Genomic DNA, 17321 nt, shown 5'->3' with positions numbered 1-17321 from the left:
GAACATAGTGAAATTTTCTGCTAATAGGTCTAGACCTCTCCTCCTGCTGAGCACGGATGCAGAAAAAGCATTCGATAGGATAAATTGGCTTTTTCTGAAACATGTCCTTATACGATTTGGCCTGCCTGATCCCTTTGTACACGCTACCTTTGCAATGTATGCACAAGCCTCTGCCTCGGTATTGGCGAACGGCGATTTGTCTGACCCTTTCCTTATCCAAAACGGCACTAGACAGGGATGCCCCCTCTCCCTTTTGCTTTTTGTATTAGCATTGGAACCACTATTACTGAGATTGAGAGCTGACACCGATATTCGAGGAGTAGTTATAGGTGGTAGGGACCACAAAATTGCTGCATTCGCAGATGATATCATGATCATGACGTCTAACCCCAAGGACTCATTACATATTATACAAAAACATCTAGATTGCTATAGCTCTTTTTCTAATTTCAAAATTAACAAGCAAAAATCGCTGGTAATCTGTGTAAGGATATCTCAACCGTCCCAAAATAGCTTAAAAAAAGACTCTCCTTTCAATAGGACTGCCCCATACGTTACCTATCTGGGGGTTAAAATTAGCTCAAATACCAAGGACCTATTTTCATTAAACTACACCCCACTACTAAAAGATATTTCCTCTAGTATAGATAAATTGGACATTCCAACCATCTCCTGGTTTGGAAGGAAAAATTTACTTATGTCTTTGATACTCCCTCGCCTTACATACTTACAACAAGTCCTACCCATCCCAGTCCCCAAGACTTATTATAATTCCTTAAGGAGACTCTTTCGCTCATATATATGGAGAGGGAAGAAACCGAGACTGTCTTATGAACTTCTTTCACGCCCTAAGTCTCTCGGGGTTATTGCCCTTCCGGACCCGGAGTTGTATGGGAAGGCTGTCCTGTTGTCAAGGGTAATAGAATGGCTCAGACCTAATAGCACAAAACCTTGGGTAGCAATGAAGCAGGACTTAGTAAATAAACCCCTTAGATCCCTATTACTAGGCAACGGAAGCACATGTCGCTTACCCTCCTCACCTTATCCAGTCATTCAAGCCACACTGAATGTGTGGAAATGGTTTCAGTCATCCCATTGTGCGATACCTTTCCCTTCTCCTCTTCTCTCCATTAGGGATATCCTGGGAACTGCAATGACGGAGGTTATGGATTGTACCCCAAGGGTATTTAGGGAATCGTCGCTCTCAATATTACCTTTTTTCGATTCCAATGGTTCCTTAGTCAATCTTAAGGAGTTCCAAGCGATATTCTCTTCTGATCGCCGGCATATCCCCTCCACATCTTATATACATGCCTTCATCTCCCAACACATAACAATAAAGGATCTATATCGCCCTGTACTTTGGTCAGAAGCCTTGATCTCAAACCCGGTCCCCCCTAAGAGATTAATTTCACAACTTCTTAAAAGGATAAATATTCCATCAACCCCTACTAAGCCAGCGTTTGTCCGCCATTGGGAACGGGATTTGGGACAGGAGATTTCATGCTCCATATTGCCAGATGTCTTTTCCTCTTCACATTATTCATCCAGATGTGTCCGTATGGAGGAGAATGGATATAAGGTCCTGACCAGGTGGTACAAAACCCCAGATGTTACCACATTGTACTCAGCATCGGCCTCTGATACATGTTGGCGATGTGGTTCTGACAGAGGAACTTTTTTCCACATCTGGTGGGATTGCCCAATAATTGAAGCTTGGTGGAAAGAGATATTCCAGGTTAGCAACTCCATTTGTAAGACTAAAGTGCAAATGTCTGCGAGTAAAGCATTACTCAACCTTGATATTGATAAAACAGCCCACCATATGCCTTTTCTCTTCAAACAGCTATTGCTTGCATCCCGACTACTGATTCCAAAGTTTTGGCTGTCATCTACCCTTCCTTCCATAGAGCAGTGGAAACTCAAAGTTGATCAAATTTTCCGCTTTGAGGAACTGTCATCTTGGGAAGCTAGAAACCACTCTAAATTTCTTCGTCAATGGCATTTATGGCAAAAATTTTGACACCCGAACTATTCGTAGAGTTCGGCTGCATACCCCCGTAGTAGGAAGTGTGCTTTATTGGCCTAAGGTTAGTACAGAGGGGAACTAAAGCGTATATCAATCTTGGAATATCTCTTTCCTTGAAATGCCAGGTTAGCGAACCTACAGTAAATGTATTATGCGTGGCTAAGCATTGGTGTTAGTGTCAGTGTAAACTTGTTTTACTGTAAATGTCAGCCTATATACCTGTGATTATCTTCTTCTTCTATAATTTATCTGATGTGAGTCCTATGTTATGGCTTTCATATGCAGGTGTTGCACGCCTTGCAAGGTGTGTCTACACTAATGAATGTAACTTGTTACGTTATAAAATAAAAAATTTTAATTAAAAAAAAAAAAAAAAAAAAGATACACCAATACAAATTTCCCCATTAAATGATAGAAAATACTATTAACAAAATGCTGAAAGACGGCCGGAACATTCATCAGGCCGAAAGGCATAACGAGATTCTCGAAATGCCCGTTAGGGGTATTAAAGGCCGTTTTCCATTCATCCCCCTCTCTGACCCTGACCAGGTTGTACGCACCTCTCAGATCCAATTTGGAAAACACCTTGGCCCCAACAATTTGGTTGAAGAGGTCCGGGATCAGAGGAAGGGGATAGGGATCGCGAATTGTTATACGGTTCAGCTCCCTAAAATCTAAGCAAGGTCTCAGAGAGCCATCTTTTTTTTTAACAAAAAAAAAACCCGCGGCAACAGGCGACTTTGAGGGACGAATATGCCCCTTCTCGAGACTCTCGGAGATATAGGTTCGCATTGCGAGTCTTTCCGGTTGTGAGAGATGTAGAGGCGTGCCTTTGGCAGCTTGGCGCCGGGAATGAGGTTAATGGGACAGTCAAACTCCCGGTGAGGAGGTAGCTCCCGAACACCGCTCTCGGAAAACACATCCGAGAAATCAGAGAGAAATGATGGCAGAGTTTTAGTAGACACCTCTGCAAGAGTGGCTGTGAGACAATTCTCTCTACAAAAGTCACTCCACTCATTTATTTGCCTTCCTTGCCAATCAATAGTGGGGTTATGTCTAGTGAGCCAGGGTAGCCCCAAAACTAGAGGAGAAGGCAATCCGTCAAGGACAAAACAAGATATCTCCTCCACATGAGTGTCACCTACAGCTAGCCGGATATTGTGAACAATGCCTTTCAGACACTATGCACCTGACCGCACCAAAACCACCTGGTTGCGATGTAGGAGTGTGGGATGCTATAGATGTGGGAACTGCATAGCGTGCAAACGCATAGACGTCACTAAGTCGTTTGTGAGCAATGTCACGGACAAAACATATTCAATCCCACATTTCATCAATTGTAAATCCAGAGGGGTCATCTATCGGATCCAGTGTGAATGTGGGATTGAATATGTTGGTAAAACGATACGTGAATTCAGGAGGCGGATAGGGGAGCATATGGGGGATATCTCTCACAAACGAGATACCCCAATCTCGAAACATGTACACACTGTACACAATGGAAAAGCCTCCTTGAAGTTCCTGGGTTTCGACTTGGTCAAACCGCCTGTGAGAGGGGGTAATTGGGACAGATGTCTCTTGCAACAAGAATCTCGATGGATTTTTCAACTCAAAACATCTGCACCCTTAGGCCTAAATGAAAGGCTGGATTTTGGGTGCTTTATATAAATTGTGAGGTAATTTCTCCAGTAATTGAGATTATGCCCACATTAATGACGGCAATCTATATGCTTTATATGGATTGTGGGGTAACTTCTCCTGTAATGGAGTTTATGCCCACATTAATGATGGCATTCTCTTCCTTAGGATAATGTGCACATGCATGAGACATTTTTCTATTCCAAATACTTGTTAAATACTTGGTATCGTGTCCAGTTCTTTTTATTGTATTCATGTCGCTGGTATCGTGCAAGAAATATCGGCCTTATTCTGCTGCGACTCTATATCGTAGCGTTGTCACGGACGCCTCTATCTAGGGACGTACTGTGAGGTTACTTCCTGTTGACATATTCTCCAAGGTAACCGCCATCTCCCTCCGCCTCCGGATCTGATTGGTCGCTGCAATCATGTGGCATAGGCAGCGGCGTGCTGTGCGCCGAGGCGCATGCGCGTGACGTCACACGCTGACGCAGGTGCTGACAGGGCAGTCTCCCAGGAAGAGGCGCGCTGGCGATGTATTTAAACTCCATTAAGGTTTGTGTCAGGGTGGCTGGTATAGGTTGAGGAACCCCCTTAATGATAGGGACACTACCGTACTGAGGACCACCATATCCTCACACACCAAGAAGCGGAGAAGTATCCATTCCTCTGCAGCATGGCGATCCAGCACCACGGATGCCTGCCCCTAGACTCTGACCTTTACTTTTTGAGTCTAGTATTCCATGTAACCGCCTAACTGCAGTGTATATTCAATTGTTACCTGTGGTTATAGACAGGTTTTTTGCTTTTTGTTTCTACATGTTCTAAATCCCCCTGAGGAGTCGACACGACAGAAACGTGCCACGTCGGGAGGCCTGTAGTCACTATAGTTTTTAGTTTTGTTTTGTATACTAGGGTTCAGGTCCAAACTAGGGACAGGCATCCGGACGGGGTCGCCCTTCTTAGGGCGAGTGCTCTGTATAGACAGGCAGCATGAAAACAGGCCCCACTCCTACCAAGAATATAGGGTGATATAGGGCACAGCATTCACATTTTCATGACTGCATCTCCTGTCTACACTCCCTTTCATCAGGCCTGGTCCCCTGCTACGCTGATCCTAGTCACCTGGTCGGTCAGGTAAGACTGCTTGCGTCTACATAGGCGCAGCAGTTACATTTATCCTTGTTCTACCAGAAGTGGGGTACCTACCATTGAACCTCAATATATGTTGTTTGTGTGTGTTGGCTGGGTAACACTGTCAGCGTACTTACAGGCGCATCAGTGCAAATGAGTGCCTTTTCTTTCCTGCCAGCAGTGGGGTCGACACCATAGAACCCCTCGACTATATGTTTTGTTTTGTGATGCATCCTTAGGTGTATATTTTAATGTATATCGTATAAAAGTTATTTTTTAAACAAGGATATTTCCCCACATTTCTCACATTGTGGGCCACTCAGAGCTTTGTTAATCTTGAAATATCAGTGGGACTGTTTTCACTAATAGTCTCAATCAGATATTATCCTTTCCTACTGATATGGCAGGATTCCTGGCGACGGGATTTGATGCAGAGAACTGGCTGCACGAGGCCAAGGATATATTTTCGGACAAACAATTTACCCAAAAAAAGTATCTACCATCTTTCCAAACCGCTTTTGCAGACCTGACTCAGGTCTACAAAGAACAGATTACGTCCTGGTGGGAAGTGCAAAGTTTGGACAACTATATTAAAAATAATATTGTCCCAAGGGGGCTACGTATCTCTCTCCTCCCAGCGGCTCGTTTACGACAACATCCTGGCTTTTTAACCAAATGGGAGCAAGAAGCCACCAGTAGTTCCCTCAGGTTGATGAAGCTTTTGCTGGATGAGGAGAGAGCTAACCTAGCCACCCTCAGTCAGAAATTGACAGAGTACACAGAGGTAGTGCAGACTTTTTCACAAGAAGCGGAATTCCAGAACAAAGAAAAGCAGCTCCAACTTACTTTAGAAAAATACCAATACCATCTTAAAGAAAGGAAACATCGACAGTTTATTAGAGATCTCTCAGATTTTAAAGAAAACAGTATATATTCCTCTCTTGGTAACACAAGAAGAGACACTGTACCAAGTAATTCTGAGAGATCTTCTACTGAAACTGACCTATCCGACTCCGAGAGAGAAACTGCCCCCAAAGTGAGTCAACACCCCAATAGGGGAAGGTACAGGAGGGGTAGAGGCCGGGGCGCATATAGAGGCCAGGATAACCGTTTTTTAGGCCAGTTCAACCAGAACATGGAATATCCGCTACGCAATCGCATACAGAAACCTCCGAATTAGTCTTGGGACCACAAGTCCTAAATCTTTCCTCACGTGTCCTCAACATTGATGAGATCAAAGCCCTTGAATTAGGTCTGAGCTTTGTGCCTACCCCAAAATTCGATAGATTTTCGTCTGTTAAAGACGTCAATCTATTCATTCGCAAATTAAGGTGGCACAAACACTATAGACTCATGGACCGTCGCCAATGCCTTGAGTTAGGGATCCCGATTGAATTACTTAAGGATGTAGAACTCCTGCAGTCCCTAGATTCTAATAAGGACAACACTCAGGGCAACGGTCCTTTCACAAACTTAAAAGTAAAGAGTACAAAGATGCCACCCACTGCGAATGAACTTTCATGCATAGATGTATTCCTTAATATGGTCACCAAGGATCTGGAGGATCTTATTTTATTATTTTTCATCTTTTTTAATTGAATTTTTTATATATTTCTGCTTAAAATAATATCACCCAAGAGGTCATAAAAAGACCTTTGGGGGACACTGATACTTTTTGTGAATTTTACACTCTTTCCTTTTTATTTATTACTTTTATTTGTATTTTAATAATATTTTATTGTATTCTTTTTTTATGTTTAAAATGTTTTATTTAAACATTTATATGAATATCAACAAGTGTACACAGGAATAAATAGCGTACAGTGTCAGTTTACAAGGATCTAAGAAGGCAATTTACCTAGACATGCGTAGTTCAAATACAAATTCCAAGTGTGCTATTCAACTCCTGTAATAAAGAGGAGCGTCCTTGGTTGAGTCATTGCCTAGGCACCTACACTGAGGCGCTTTAACAAGACATCGCTACAAAATGGAGAGGATAGCAAGAGAGAAAGTAGAAAGAAAGGAAAGAAGAAGAAAGGGGGGGGGGGGACAGGCGGGGAGGGATAGGAATAGTCTGTAATGTAGAAGCAGAAACTCAGACAGACAGCATGGAAATGGAATCTAGTGACCGCTGGAAATCCATCCAGTCAGACCAAATCCGATGGTATTTGGCAGATTGTCCGGAGCTTTCAGCAGAGATTTCTTCCATTCTTGCTATATATAGCATTTCTTGATACCACTCTCTGATGGAGGGTTCATGGGATGTACGCCAATGTCGGGGTTCACCGACCTTGCCGCGGAGACACAAAATCTCAAGATACTTTTCTTTTGAAAGGCAATAGAGCCCGGTAAGATGGAGAGGAGCGCCACTTGGAGGGTATTTGCAACTGTTTGTTTCATAATGTACAGTATCTATAAATCGCAAAAACCTCTTCCCAAAAAGGTTTGACCTTATTGCAGGCCCACCAGACGTGAAGCATTGTACCTTCAGCTACTCGACAACGCCAGCAAGTGTCAGACACAGAGTGGAATATCCTATATAGCTTGACCGGATATCTGTACCAACGCTTCAAAATTTTATAATTTTTTTCTTGGGCAGAGCAAGCCATGGATAGCTTATGTGTAAAAATAAACGCCTTCTGCTGATCTGCGGTCTTCAAAAAGGACCCTAATTCCTGCTCCCAACCCTTCAAGAAGCCAGGAGAACCTACAGTATGTACGTACCTTCTAACAGGCATTGATATAATGCGGAGATCAGGTGTGTCGGCGGGGACGTCAATAGAAACAATTTCTCCATCTCAGATAGGGAAGAACTGAAGAAGCCCTGTTCCCCTTTTGAAGAAATATACGATTTCATCTGCTGGTATTCTAGCCAGGACAACTGGGCTGTAGGAGATTTCAAGGTGAGTTCAGAAAGTGAGGGCAGTGGAGCACCTGCTAGCAAATGAAAAAATCTGGGGTCTGTAGATGCCTGTAGTCCTAAGAAAGATACCTTGTTGGCGCTAGCTGTAAATGCTGGGTTATGGAAAATCGGCATAAGGGGGCTATGCTTCCTGGAGCCAATCCCTTTCTTAGTGAATGAATCCCACAATTTTAAAGACTGTTGGGCGACTGTGTTAAGTTTGGTGACTCGTGGGCGTACTTCCGGTTCAATCCATGGAGCATGTTTAAGTGAGATAGGATATAGGGATTGTTCCAAGTGAACCCACTGTTTAGTGGTATGATGAAAGTGCCAGTCCACAAGTCACGTAAGAATGGATGCTGAGTGATAAAGCTTGAAGTCCGGAAGACCAGCCCCCCTCCGCTTTATGGAGGGTGGATAGACCAATTCTGGGGTTTAAGGGGCCCCAGATAAACCTGATTACGGAAAAATATAGCGGGTGAGTTACGTATAAAAGGAGGTCGTCTGCATACAATGCAGTTTTGTAGTGTGTTCCTTCCCTTTTAATGCCTTGTATTGAAGGGTTCATGCGAAGAGCAATAGCCAAATGTTCCATTACTATTACATAAAGCAGAGGGGAGAGAGGGCACCCCTGTCTCGTGCCGTTGTATATGGGAACAGCATGTGACAATATGCCGTTAGCCCTGGCTTTGGCTGTCGGGGTAGAGTATAGTGCTCGTATCCTGTTCATAAATGTAGGGCCCAACCCAATTTGTCTTAGGGAGGAATCTAAGAATTGCCATTGTACTCTATCAAATGCCTTTTCAGCATCAATTGATAGTAGACATAAAAGGGAATTAGTGTGTTGGTTAGCAGGAGAGTTTTCAAAGTATTGTCTCTAGCTTCCCTACCTCTAACAAATCCCACTTGGTCAGTATGTATGAGCCGTGGGAGTAGAGGAGCCAGTCTCTCAGCGAGCAGCTTGGAACACAGTTCAATATCTATATTAAGTAGGGATATCAGCTGCGACATGCAATTCGTCTATACCTTGAAGCTACATGGGGGGTATAAACAGGGGGCCATGACCACACTTCATTAACCTCCTGACGAAGCTGAGGCAAAACGCGCGTCAGGGTTTCCAGCCTGTCCTGTGTCCGTTGTCTCTGCCCTCCATCATGTCTCTGGGTATGTTATGATTTTCCAGCAGGTGCCTATGGGCGAGATTTGCTTATAGCCTTTATAGATGGTTTGGTGTATGGGGACTTATTTATTTGAGTACTTTAGATAGATACTATGTTAATTTTTTGCTACCATTTATGTATCACTAAGGGCCCTACACCTATATACTCGCTTAGTGGCTATGCAATGGAGTGATGATCACAGTTACTTTTAGTGGTTAGTACTAGGGATGAGCGAACTCGAACTGTATAGTTCGGGTTCGTACCGAATTTTGGGGTGTCCGTGACACGGACCCGAACCCGGACATTTTTGTAAAAGTCCGGGTTCGGGTTCGGTGTTCGTCGCTTTCTTGGCGCTTTTGTGACGCTTTCCTGGCGCTTTTTGAAAGGCTGCAAAGCAGCCAATCAACAAGCGTCATACTACTTGCCCCAAGAGGCCATCACAGCCATGCCTACTATTGGCATGGCTGTGATTGGCCAGAGCACCATGTGACCCAGCCTCTATTTAAGCTGGAGTCACATAGCGCCGCCCGTCACTCTGCTCTGATTAGCGTAGGGAGAGGTTGCGGCTGCGACAGTAGGGCGAGATTAGGCAGATTAACTCCTCCAAAGGACTTGATTATTGATCGATCTGCAGCTGTGGGTCATTGAGCTGCTGATACTCAATTGCTCACTGTTTTTAGGCTGCCCAGACCGTTTGTCAGTCACATTTTTCTGGGGTGATCGGCGGCCATTTTGTGTCTTGTGGTGCGCCAGCACAAGCTGCGACCAAGTGCATTTAACCCTCAATGGTGTGGTTGTTTTTTGGCTAAAGCCTACATCAGGGTGAAGCTGTCACACCAAGTGCATTTAACCAGCAATAGTCTGTTTATTTTTTGGCCATATACTACATCAGGGGCAAGCTGCGCCTGTCACCAAGTGCATTTAACCCTCAATGGTGTGGTTGTTTTTTGGCTAAAGCCTACATCAGGGTGAAGCTGTCACACCAAGTGCATTTAACCAGCAATAGTCTGTTCATTTTTTGGCCATATACTAAATCAGGGGCAAGCTGCGCCCGTCACCAAGTGCATTTAACCAGCAATAGTCTGTTCATTTTTTGGCCATATACTACATCAGGGGCAAGCTGCGCCCGTCACCAAGTGCATTTAACCCTCAGTAGTGTGGTTCGTCAAGCTGTGACACCAAGTGCATTTAACCAGCAATAGTCTGTTCATTTTTTGGCCATATACTACATCAGGGGCAAGCTGCACCCGTCACCAAGTGCATTTAACCAGCAATAGTGTGGTTATTTTTTGGCCATATCCCAGTCTAATTCTGTCACTAAATCCATACCGGTCACCCAGCGCCTAAATACTAGGCCTCAAATTTATATCCCGCTAAATCTGTCGTTACCGCTGTACTGTTGTGGCTGGGCAAGTTATTTAGTGTCCGTCAAAGCACATTTTTTGTTCAGGGTTGAAATACAATTCCCAATTTAGCAATTTCATAATTTAGTGGTTTCTGCTATATCAGAGCTATTTGAAATCTATCCCTAAAAGGGTATATAATATTCAAGGTGCACATAGGGTCATTCAGAATAACTTCACACACACGCTACTGTGCATTTCCAAGTCCAATTCTGTTAGTAAATCCATACCGGTCACCCAGCGCCTAAATACTAGGCCTCAAATTTATATCCCGCTAAATCTCTTGTTACCGCTGTCCTGTTGTGGCTGGGAAAGTTATTTAGTGTCCGTCAAAGCACATTTTTTGTTCTGGGTTGAAATACAATTCCCAATTTAGCAATTTCATAATTTAGTGGTTCCTGCTATATCAGAGCTATTTGAAATCTATCCCTAAAAGGGTATATAATATTCAAGGTGCACATAGGGTCATTCAGAATAACTTCACACACACGCTACTGTGCATTTCCAAGTCCAATTCTGTCACTAAATCCATACCGGTCACCCAGCGCCTAAATACTAGGCCTCAAATTTATATCCCGCTGAATTTGAATACAATACATTGGGCCAAATAATATTTTTGTTGCTGTGGTGAACCATAACAATGAGGAAAACATCTAGTACGGGACGCGGACGTGGACATGGTCGTGGTGGTGTTAGTGGACCCTCTGGTGCTGGGAGAGGACGTGGGCGTTCTGCCACATCCACACGTCCTAGTGTACCAACTACCTCAGGTCCCAGTAGCCGCCAGAATTTACAGCGATATATGGTGGGGCCCAATGCCGTTCTAAGGATGGTAAGGCCTGAGCAGGTACAGGCATTAGTCAATTGGGTGGCCGACAGTGGATCCAGCACGTTCACATTATCTCCCACCCAGTCTTCTGCAGAAAGCGCACAGATGGCGCCTGAAAACCAACCCCATCAGTCTGTCACATCACCCCCATGCATACCAGGGAAACTGTCTCAGCCTCAAGTTATGCAGCAGTCTCTTATGCTGTTTGAAGACTCCGCTGGCAGGGTTTCCCAAGGGCATCCACCTAGCCCTTCCCCAGCGGTGAAAGACATAGAATGCACTGACGCACAACCACTTATGTTTCCTGATGATGAGGACATGGGAATACCACCTCAGCATGTCTCTGATGATGACGAAACACAGGTGCCAACTGCTGCGTCTTTCTGCAGTGTGCAGACTGAACAGGAGGTCAGGGATCAAGACTGGGTGGAAGACGATGCAGAGGACGATGAGGTCCTAGACCCCACATGGAATGAAGGTCGTGCCACTGACTTTCACAGTTCGGAGGAAGAGGCAGTGGTGAGACCAAGCCAACAGCGTAGCAAAAGAGGGAGCAGTGGGCAAAAGCAGAACACCCGCCGCCAAGAGACTCCGCCTGCTACTGACCGCCGCCATCTGGGACCGAGCACCCCAAAGGCAGCTTCAAGGAGTTACCTGGCATGGCACTTCTTCAAACAATGTGCTGACGACAAGACCCGAGTGGTTTGCACGCTGTGCCATCAGAGCCTGAAGCGAGGCATTAAAGTTCTGAACCTGAGCACAACCTGCATGACCAGGCACCTGCATGCAAAGCATGAACTGCAGTGGAGTAAACACCTTAAAACCAAGGAAGTCACTCAGGCTCCCCCTTCTACCTCTTCTGCTGCTGCCGCCTCGGCCTCTTCTGCTGCTGCCGCCTCGGCCTCTTCCTCCGCCTCTGGAGGAACGTTGGCACCTGCCGCCCAGCAAACAGGGGATGTACCACCAACACCACCACCACCACCTCCGTCACCAAGCGTCTCAACCATGTCACACGCCAGCGTTCAGCTCTCCATCTCACAAACATTTGAGAGAAAGCGTAAATTCCCACCTAGCCACCCTCGATCCCTGGCCCTGAATGCCAGCATTTCTAAACTACTGGCCTATGAAATGCTGTCATTTAGGCTGGTGGACACAGACAGCTTCAAACAGCTCATGTCGCTTGCTGTCCCACAGTATGTTGTTCCCAGCCGCCACTACTTCTCCAAGAGAGCCGTGCCTTCCCTGCACAACCAAGTATCCGATAAAATCAAGTGTGCACTGCGCAACGCCATCTGTAGCAAGGTCCACCTAACCACAGATACGTGGACCAGTTAGCACGGCCAGGGACGCTATATCTCCCTAACTGCACACTGGGTAAATGTAGTGGCAGCTGGGCCCCAGGCGGAGAGCTGTTTGGCGCACGTCCTTCCGCCGCCAAGGATCGCAGGGCAACATTCTTTGCCTCCTGTTGCCACCTCCTCCTTCTCGGCTTCCTCCTCCTCTTCTTCCACCTGCTCATCCAGTCAGCCACACACCTTCACCACCAACTTCAGCACAGCCCGGGGTAAACGTCAGCAGGCCATTCTGAAACTCATATGTTTGGGGGACAGGCCCCACACCGCACAGGAGTTGTGGCGGGGTATAGAACAACAGACCGACGAGTGGTTGCTGCCGGTGAGCCTCAAGCCCGGCCTGGTGGTGTGTGATAATGGGCGAAATCTCGTTGCAGCTCTGGGACTAGCCAATTTGACGCACATCCCTTGCTTGGCGCATGTGCTGAATTTGGTGGTGCGGAAGTTCATACACAACTACCCCGACATGTCAGAGCTGCTGCATAAAGTGCGGGCCGTCTGTTCGCGCTTCCGGCGTTCACATCCTGCTGCTGCTCGCCTGTCTGCGCTACAGCGTAACTTCGGCCTTCCCGCTCACCGCCTCATATGCGACGTGCCCACCAGGTGGAACTCCACCTTGCACATGCTGGACAGACTGTGCGAGCAGCAGCAGGCCATAGTGGAGTTTCAGCTGCAGCACGCACGGGTCAGTCGCACTACAGAACAGCACCACTTCACCACCAATGACTGGGCCTCCATGCGAGACCTGTGTGCCCTGTTGTGCTGTTTCGAGTACTCCACCAACATGGCCAGTGGCGATGACGCCGTTATCAGCGTTACAATACCACTTCTATGTCTCCTTGAGAAAACACTTAGGGCGATGATGGAAGAGGACGTGGCCCAGGAGGAGGAGGAGGAGGAAGAGGGGTCATTCTTAGCACTTTCAGGCCAGTCTCTTCGAAGTGACTCAGAGGGAGGTTTTTGGCAACAGCAGAGGCCAGGTACAAATGTGGCCAGCCAGGGCCCACTACTGGAGGACGAGGAGGACGAGGATGAGGAGGAGGTGGAGGAGGATGAGGATGAAGCATGGTCACAGCGGGGTGGCACCCAACGCAGCTCGGGTCCATCACTGGTGCGTGGCTGGGGGGAAAGGCAGGACGATGACGATACGCCTCCCACAGAGGACAGCTTGTCCTTACCCCTGGGCAGCCTGGCACACATGAGCGACTACATGCTGCAGTGCCTGCGCAACGACAGCAGAGTTGCCCACATTTTAACCTGTGCGGACTACTGGGTTGCCACCCTGCTGGATCCACGCTACAAAGACAATGTGCCCACCTTACTTCCTGCACTGGAGCGTGATAGGAAGATGCGCGAGTACAAGCGCACGTTGGTAGACGCGCTACTGAGAGCATTCCCAAATGTCACAGGGGAACAAGTGGAAGCCCAAGGCCAAGGCAGAGGAGGAGCAAGAGGTCGCCAAGGCAGCTGTGTCAATGCCAGCTCCTCTGAGGGCAGGGTTAGCATGGCAGAGATGTGGAAAACTTTTGTCAACACGCCACAGTTAACTGCACCACCACCTGATACGCAACGTGTTAGCAGGAGGCAACATTTCACTAACATGGTGGAACAGTACATGTGCACACCCCTCCACGTACTGACTGATGGTTTGGCCCCATTCAACTTCTGGGTCTCTAAATTGTCCACGTGGCCAGAGCTAGCCTTTTATGCCTTGGAGGTGCTGGCCTGCCCGGCGGCCAGCGTTTTGTCTGAACGTGTATTCAGCACGGCAGGGGGCGTCATTACAGACAAACGCAGCCGCCTGTCTACAGCCAATGTGGACAAGCTGACGTTCATAAAAATGAACCAGGCATGGATCCCACAGGATCTGTCCGTCCCTTGTCCAGATTAGACATTAACTACCTCCCCTTAACCATATATTATTGGACTCCAGGGCACTTCCTCCTTCAATCCTATTTTTATTTTCATTTTACCATTATATTGCGAGGCTACCCAAAGTTGAATGAACCTCTCCTCTGTCTGGGTGCCGGGGCCTAAATATATGCCAATGGACTGTTCCAATGTTGGGTGACGTGAAGCCTGATTCTCTGCTATGACATGCAGACTGATTCTCTGCTGACATGAAGCCAGATCCTCTGTTACGGGACCTCTCTCCTCTGCCTGGGTGCTGGGCCTAAATTTATGAAAATGGACTCTTACAGTGGTGGGTGACGTGAAGCCTGATTCTCTGCTATGATATGAAGACTGATTCTCTGCTGACATGAAGCCAGATTGTCTGTTACGGGACCTCTCTCCTCTGCCTGGGTGCTGGGCCTAAAAATATGCCAATGGACTGTTGCAGTGGTGGCTGACGTGAAGCCTCATTCTCTGCTATGACATGCAGACTAATTCTCTGCTGACATGAAGACAGATTCTCTGTTACGGGACCTCTCTCCTCTGCCTGGGTGCCGGGGCCTAAATATCTGAGAATGGACTGTTCCAGTGGTGGGTGACGGGAAGCCAGATTCTCTGCTATGGAACCTCTCTCCAATTGATTTTGGTTAATTTTTATTTATTTAATTTTTATTTTAATTCATTTCCCTATCCACATTTGTTTGCAGGGGATTTACCTACATGTTGCTGCCTTTTGCAGCCCTCTAGCCCTTTCCTGGGCTGTTTTACAGCCGTTTTAGTGCCGAAAAGTTTGGGTCCCCATTGACTTCAATGGGGTTCGGGACGAAGTTCGGATCAGGTTTGGATCCCGAACCCGAACATTTTCGGGAAGTTCGACCGAACTTCTCGAACCCGAACATCCAGGTGTTCGCTCAACTCTAGTTAGTACCAGATACCGCTTACCTGTGAATCACCCCACTGCATACTACACATACACCTGACATGTGTTCCACCTTTTTGGCGGGTCACTGAGACACCGGCCGGGGGACTACAGCATCCAGGTTTTCTGCTGACTTTTTCAAATAAATTTTGTGTCATCTTTTATATCTGTGTAATCATGATCTATTTATGATAAAATAAAGTATATATATTTTTAAATATACTGGGCATTCTATGGTTGTTTTTTAGCAACACTTTTAGGTTTGTAAGTAGGGATATGGGCCTGTAGTTTGATGTGAGAGTGTGATCTTTTCTGGGCTTTGGGATTACACTGATGTGGGCTTCCAGTGATTGGGTGACAAAACGTGAGTTTGCGTCAATACTATTGAAAACCTTGGTCAAGTGTCACGATCATGGTTGTGGTCGTGACTCCTTGATTCGCATGCTGTTGTCAGCGGTTTGTCTTATGTTGTCTTCCACAGGTGTGGGCTCTGTATCTTGCCACACATGTGGTTGCCGCTGGAAACATAAGGTTGTTGGCAGTGGAGCGGCCTGAGCGGTTGCTAGGCGCTCGCTGTCACGGCATGCGGTTGCCTCTGGCAACGTGTGGTTTTAGTGTTCACTTTTTGTGTTTGGTGTGCACGGGAGTTTGATGGCAGAAGCTTGAGGGGTACTCCAGGCATGTTGCTGGATTCGTCCTCCTGGTTACCATCATTCCAGTAAGGGCCACCCTTCCGGTCATAAAACCGAATCCCTTATGTTTAGTTGATGTCCTATGCTTTTGGTTTTTATTGCAGCTATGGATGTCCTGGTTCCTGTGTGCTCTTATGTGTGTGCTGTTTGCCTAATGTTTGTGTGGACAGCGTTTCTGAGCATGGGTTCCACTCAGCAAGGCTGTGGCAGGTTAGTGTGGAACTGTTTGGTTCACCTGTCATATTCATAGGTCTGTTCTTGTTCCCCTCTCCCTGCTGCTTTGGCCAGTGAGACTCCTGTTCCTCCGTGCCTAGGAGGAATGTGTAGTCTTACCCTCCTCCTAGTTCAGGGCCAGCCTGGGGGCTTCTAGGGACTATTAGGTTCCAGAGTATGAGCCCTCCTACCATCGGGGTCGGCTCATACGGCTAGGAGACAGGGTCAGTGTTAGGGACGCAATAGGAGGTGACCTGCTCCCTAATTCTGTCGTCCTGGCCGAGTAGCGACCGGACATCTTCTGATCATCGCACGGCTGAGGGTTTGCCCCATCCTCAACCGTGACATCAGGACAGGGGAAATAATGTCTTTAAAATGCTTAAAAAAGGCCGGTGTGAAGCCATCGGGGCCTGGGCTTTTTCTGGACGGAGAGTCCTGGATGGCACGTATTATCTCTGAATTGGTAAAATCTGCTTCCAGATCCGTATTCTTTTTTTTATAATTGGTTTATTACTTATTATTTAAATATATTTTTGCCACATAATATCTCCCCCAAGAGGTCATAAAAAGACTGTTGGGGGACAATGAACATTCTACTATTTTGCACTTTTTATTTGTATTTAATTATTTTTTGTATTTTTTTATTTTTAATTTTCTATATTTTTTTAATATATTTTTGCCACATAATGACAAGGGATCATAAAAAGACTGTTAGGGGGCAATGAACACTCTTTTACTTAGCAATTTTTCCTTTTATTTTTTTCCTTTTATTTGTATTTTTTTTTTTCAATTTTTTTTGCCACATCATATTTTATTAATTGTTTTCTTTTATTTGTGATTGATTATATTTTCTAATTTTTTTTTTACTTATTTAATATTTTTTCCACAAAATTTATCCCCAAGAGGTCACTGAAAGACCTTTGGGGACACAGTCTTTTTTTTTTTTTGCACTATTTCCACTGTAACTGGGGCAACCAAAGGAGGCCCAGTTACAGGGGAAACCAGCCTGCAGTGGGGGCATTGTACACAGGCAGAGCTGATCAGGTCTCCTAACCCTGCAGCTCTGCGCTCCTCTGCCCACAAGCCGGGTCCACCCTACTTAGTGCTTGTAACGGACCGTTTCTGCAGACAAGGGGTTAAAATCCGTTTAGGCGATA

Source organism: Bufo gargarizans, chromosome 5 (assembly GCF_014858855.1).
Source record: "Bufo gargarizans isolate SCDJY-AF-19 chromosome 5, ASM1485885v1, whole genome shotgun sequence".
Taxonomy (NCBI): domain Eukaryota; kingdom Metazoa; phylum Chordata; class Amphibia; order Anura; family Bufonidae; genus Bufo; species Bufo gargarizans.
Note: the sequence above shows the minus strand (reverse complement) of the source record.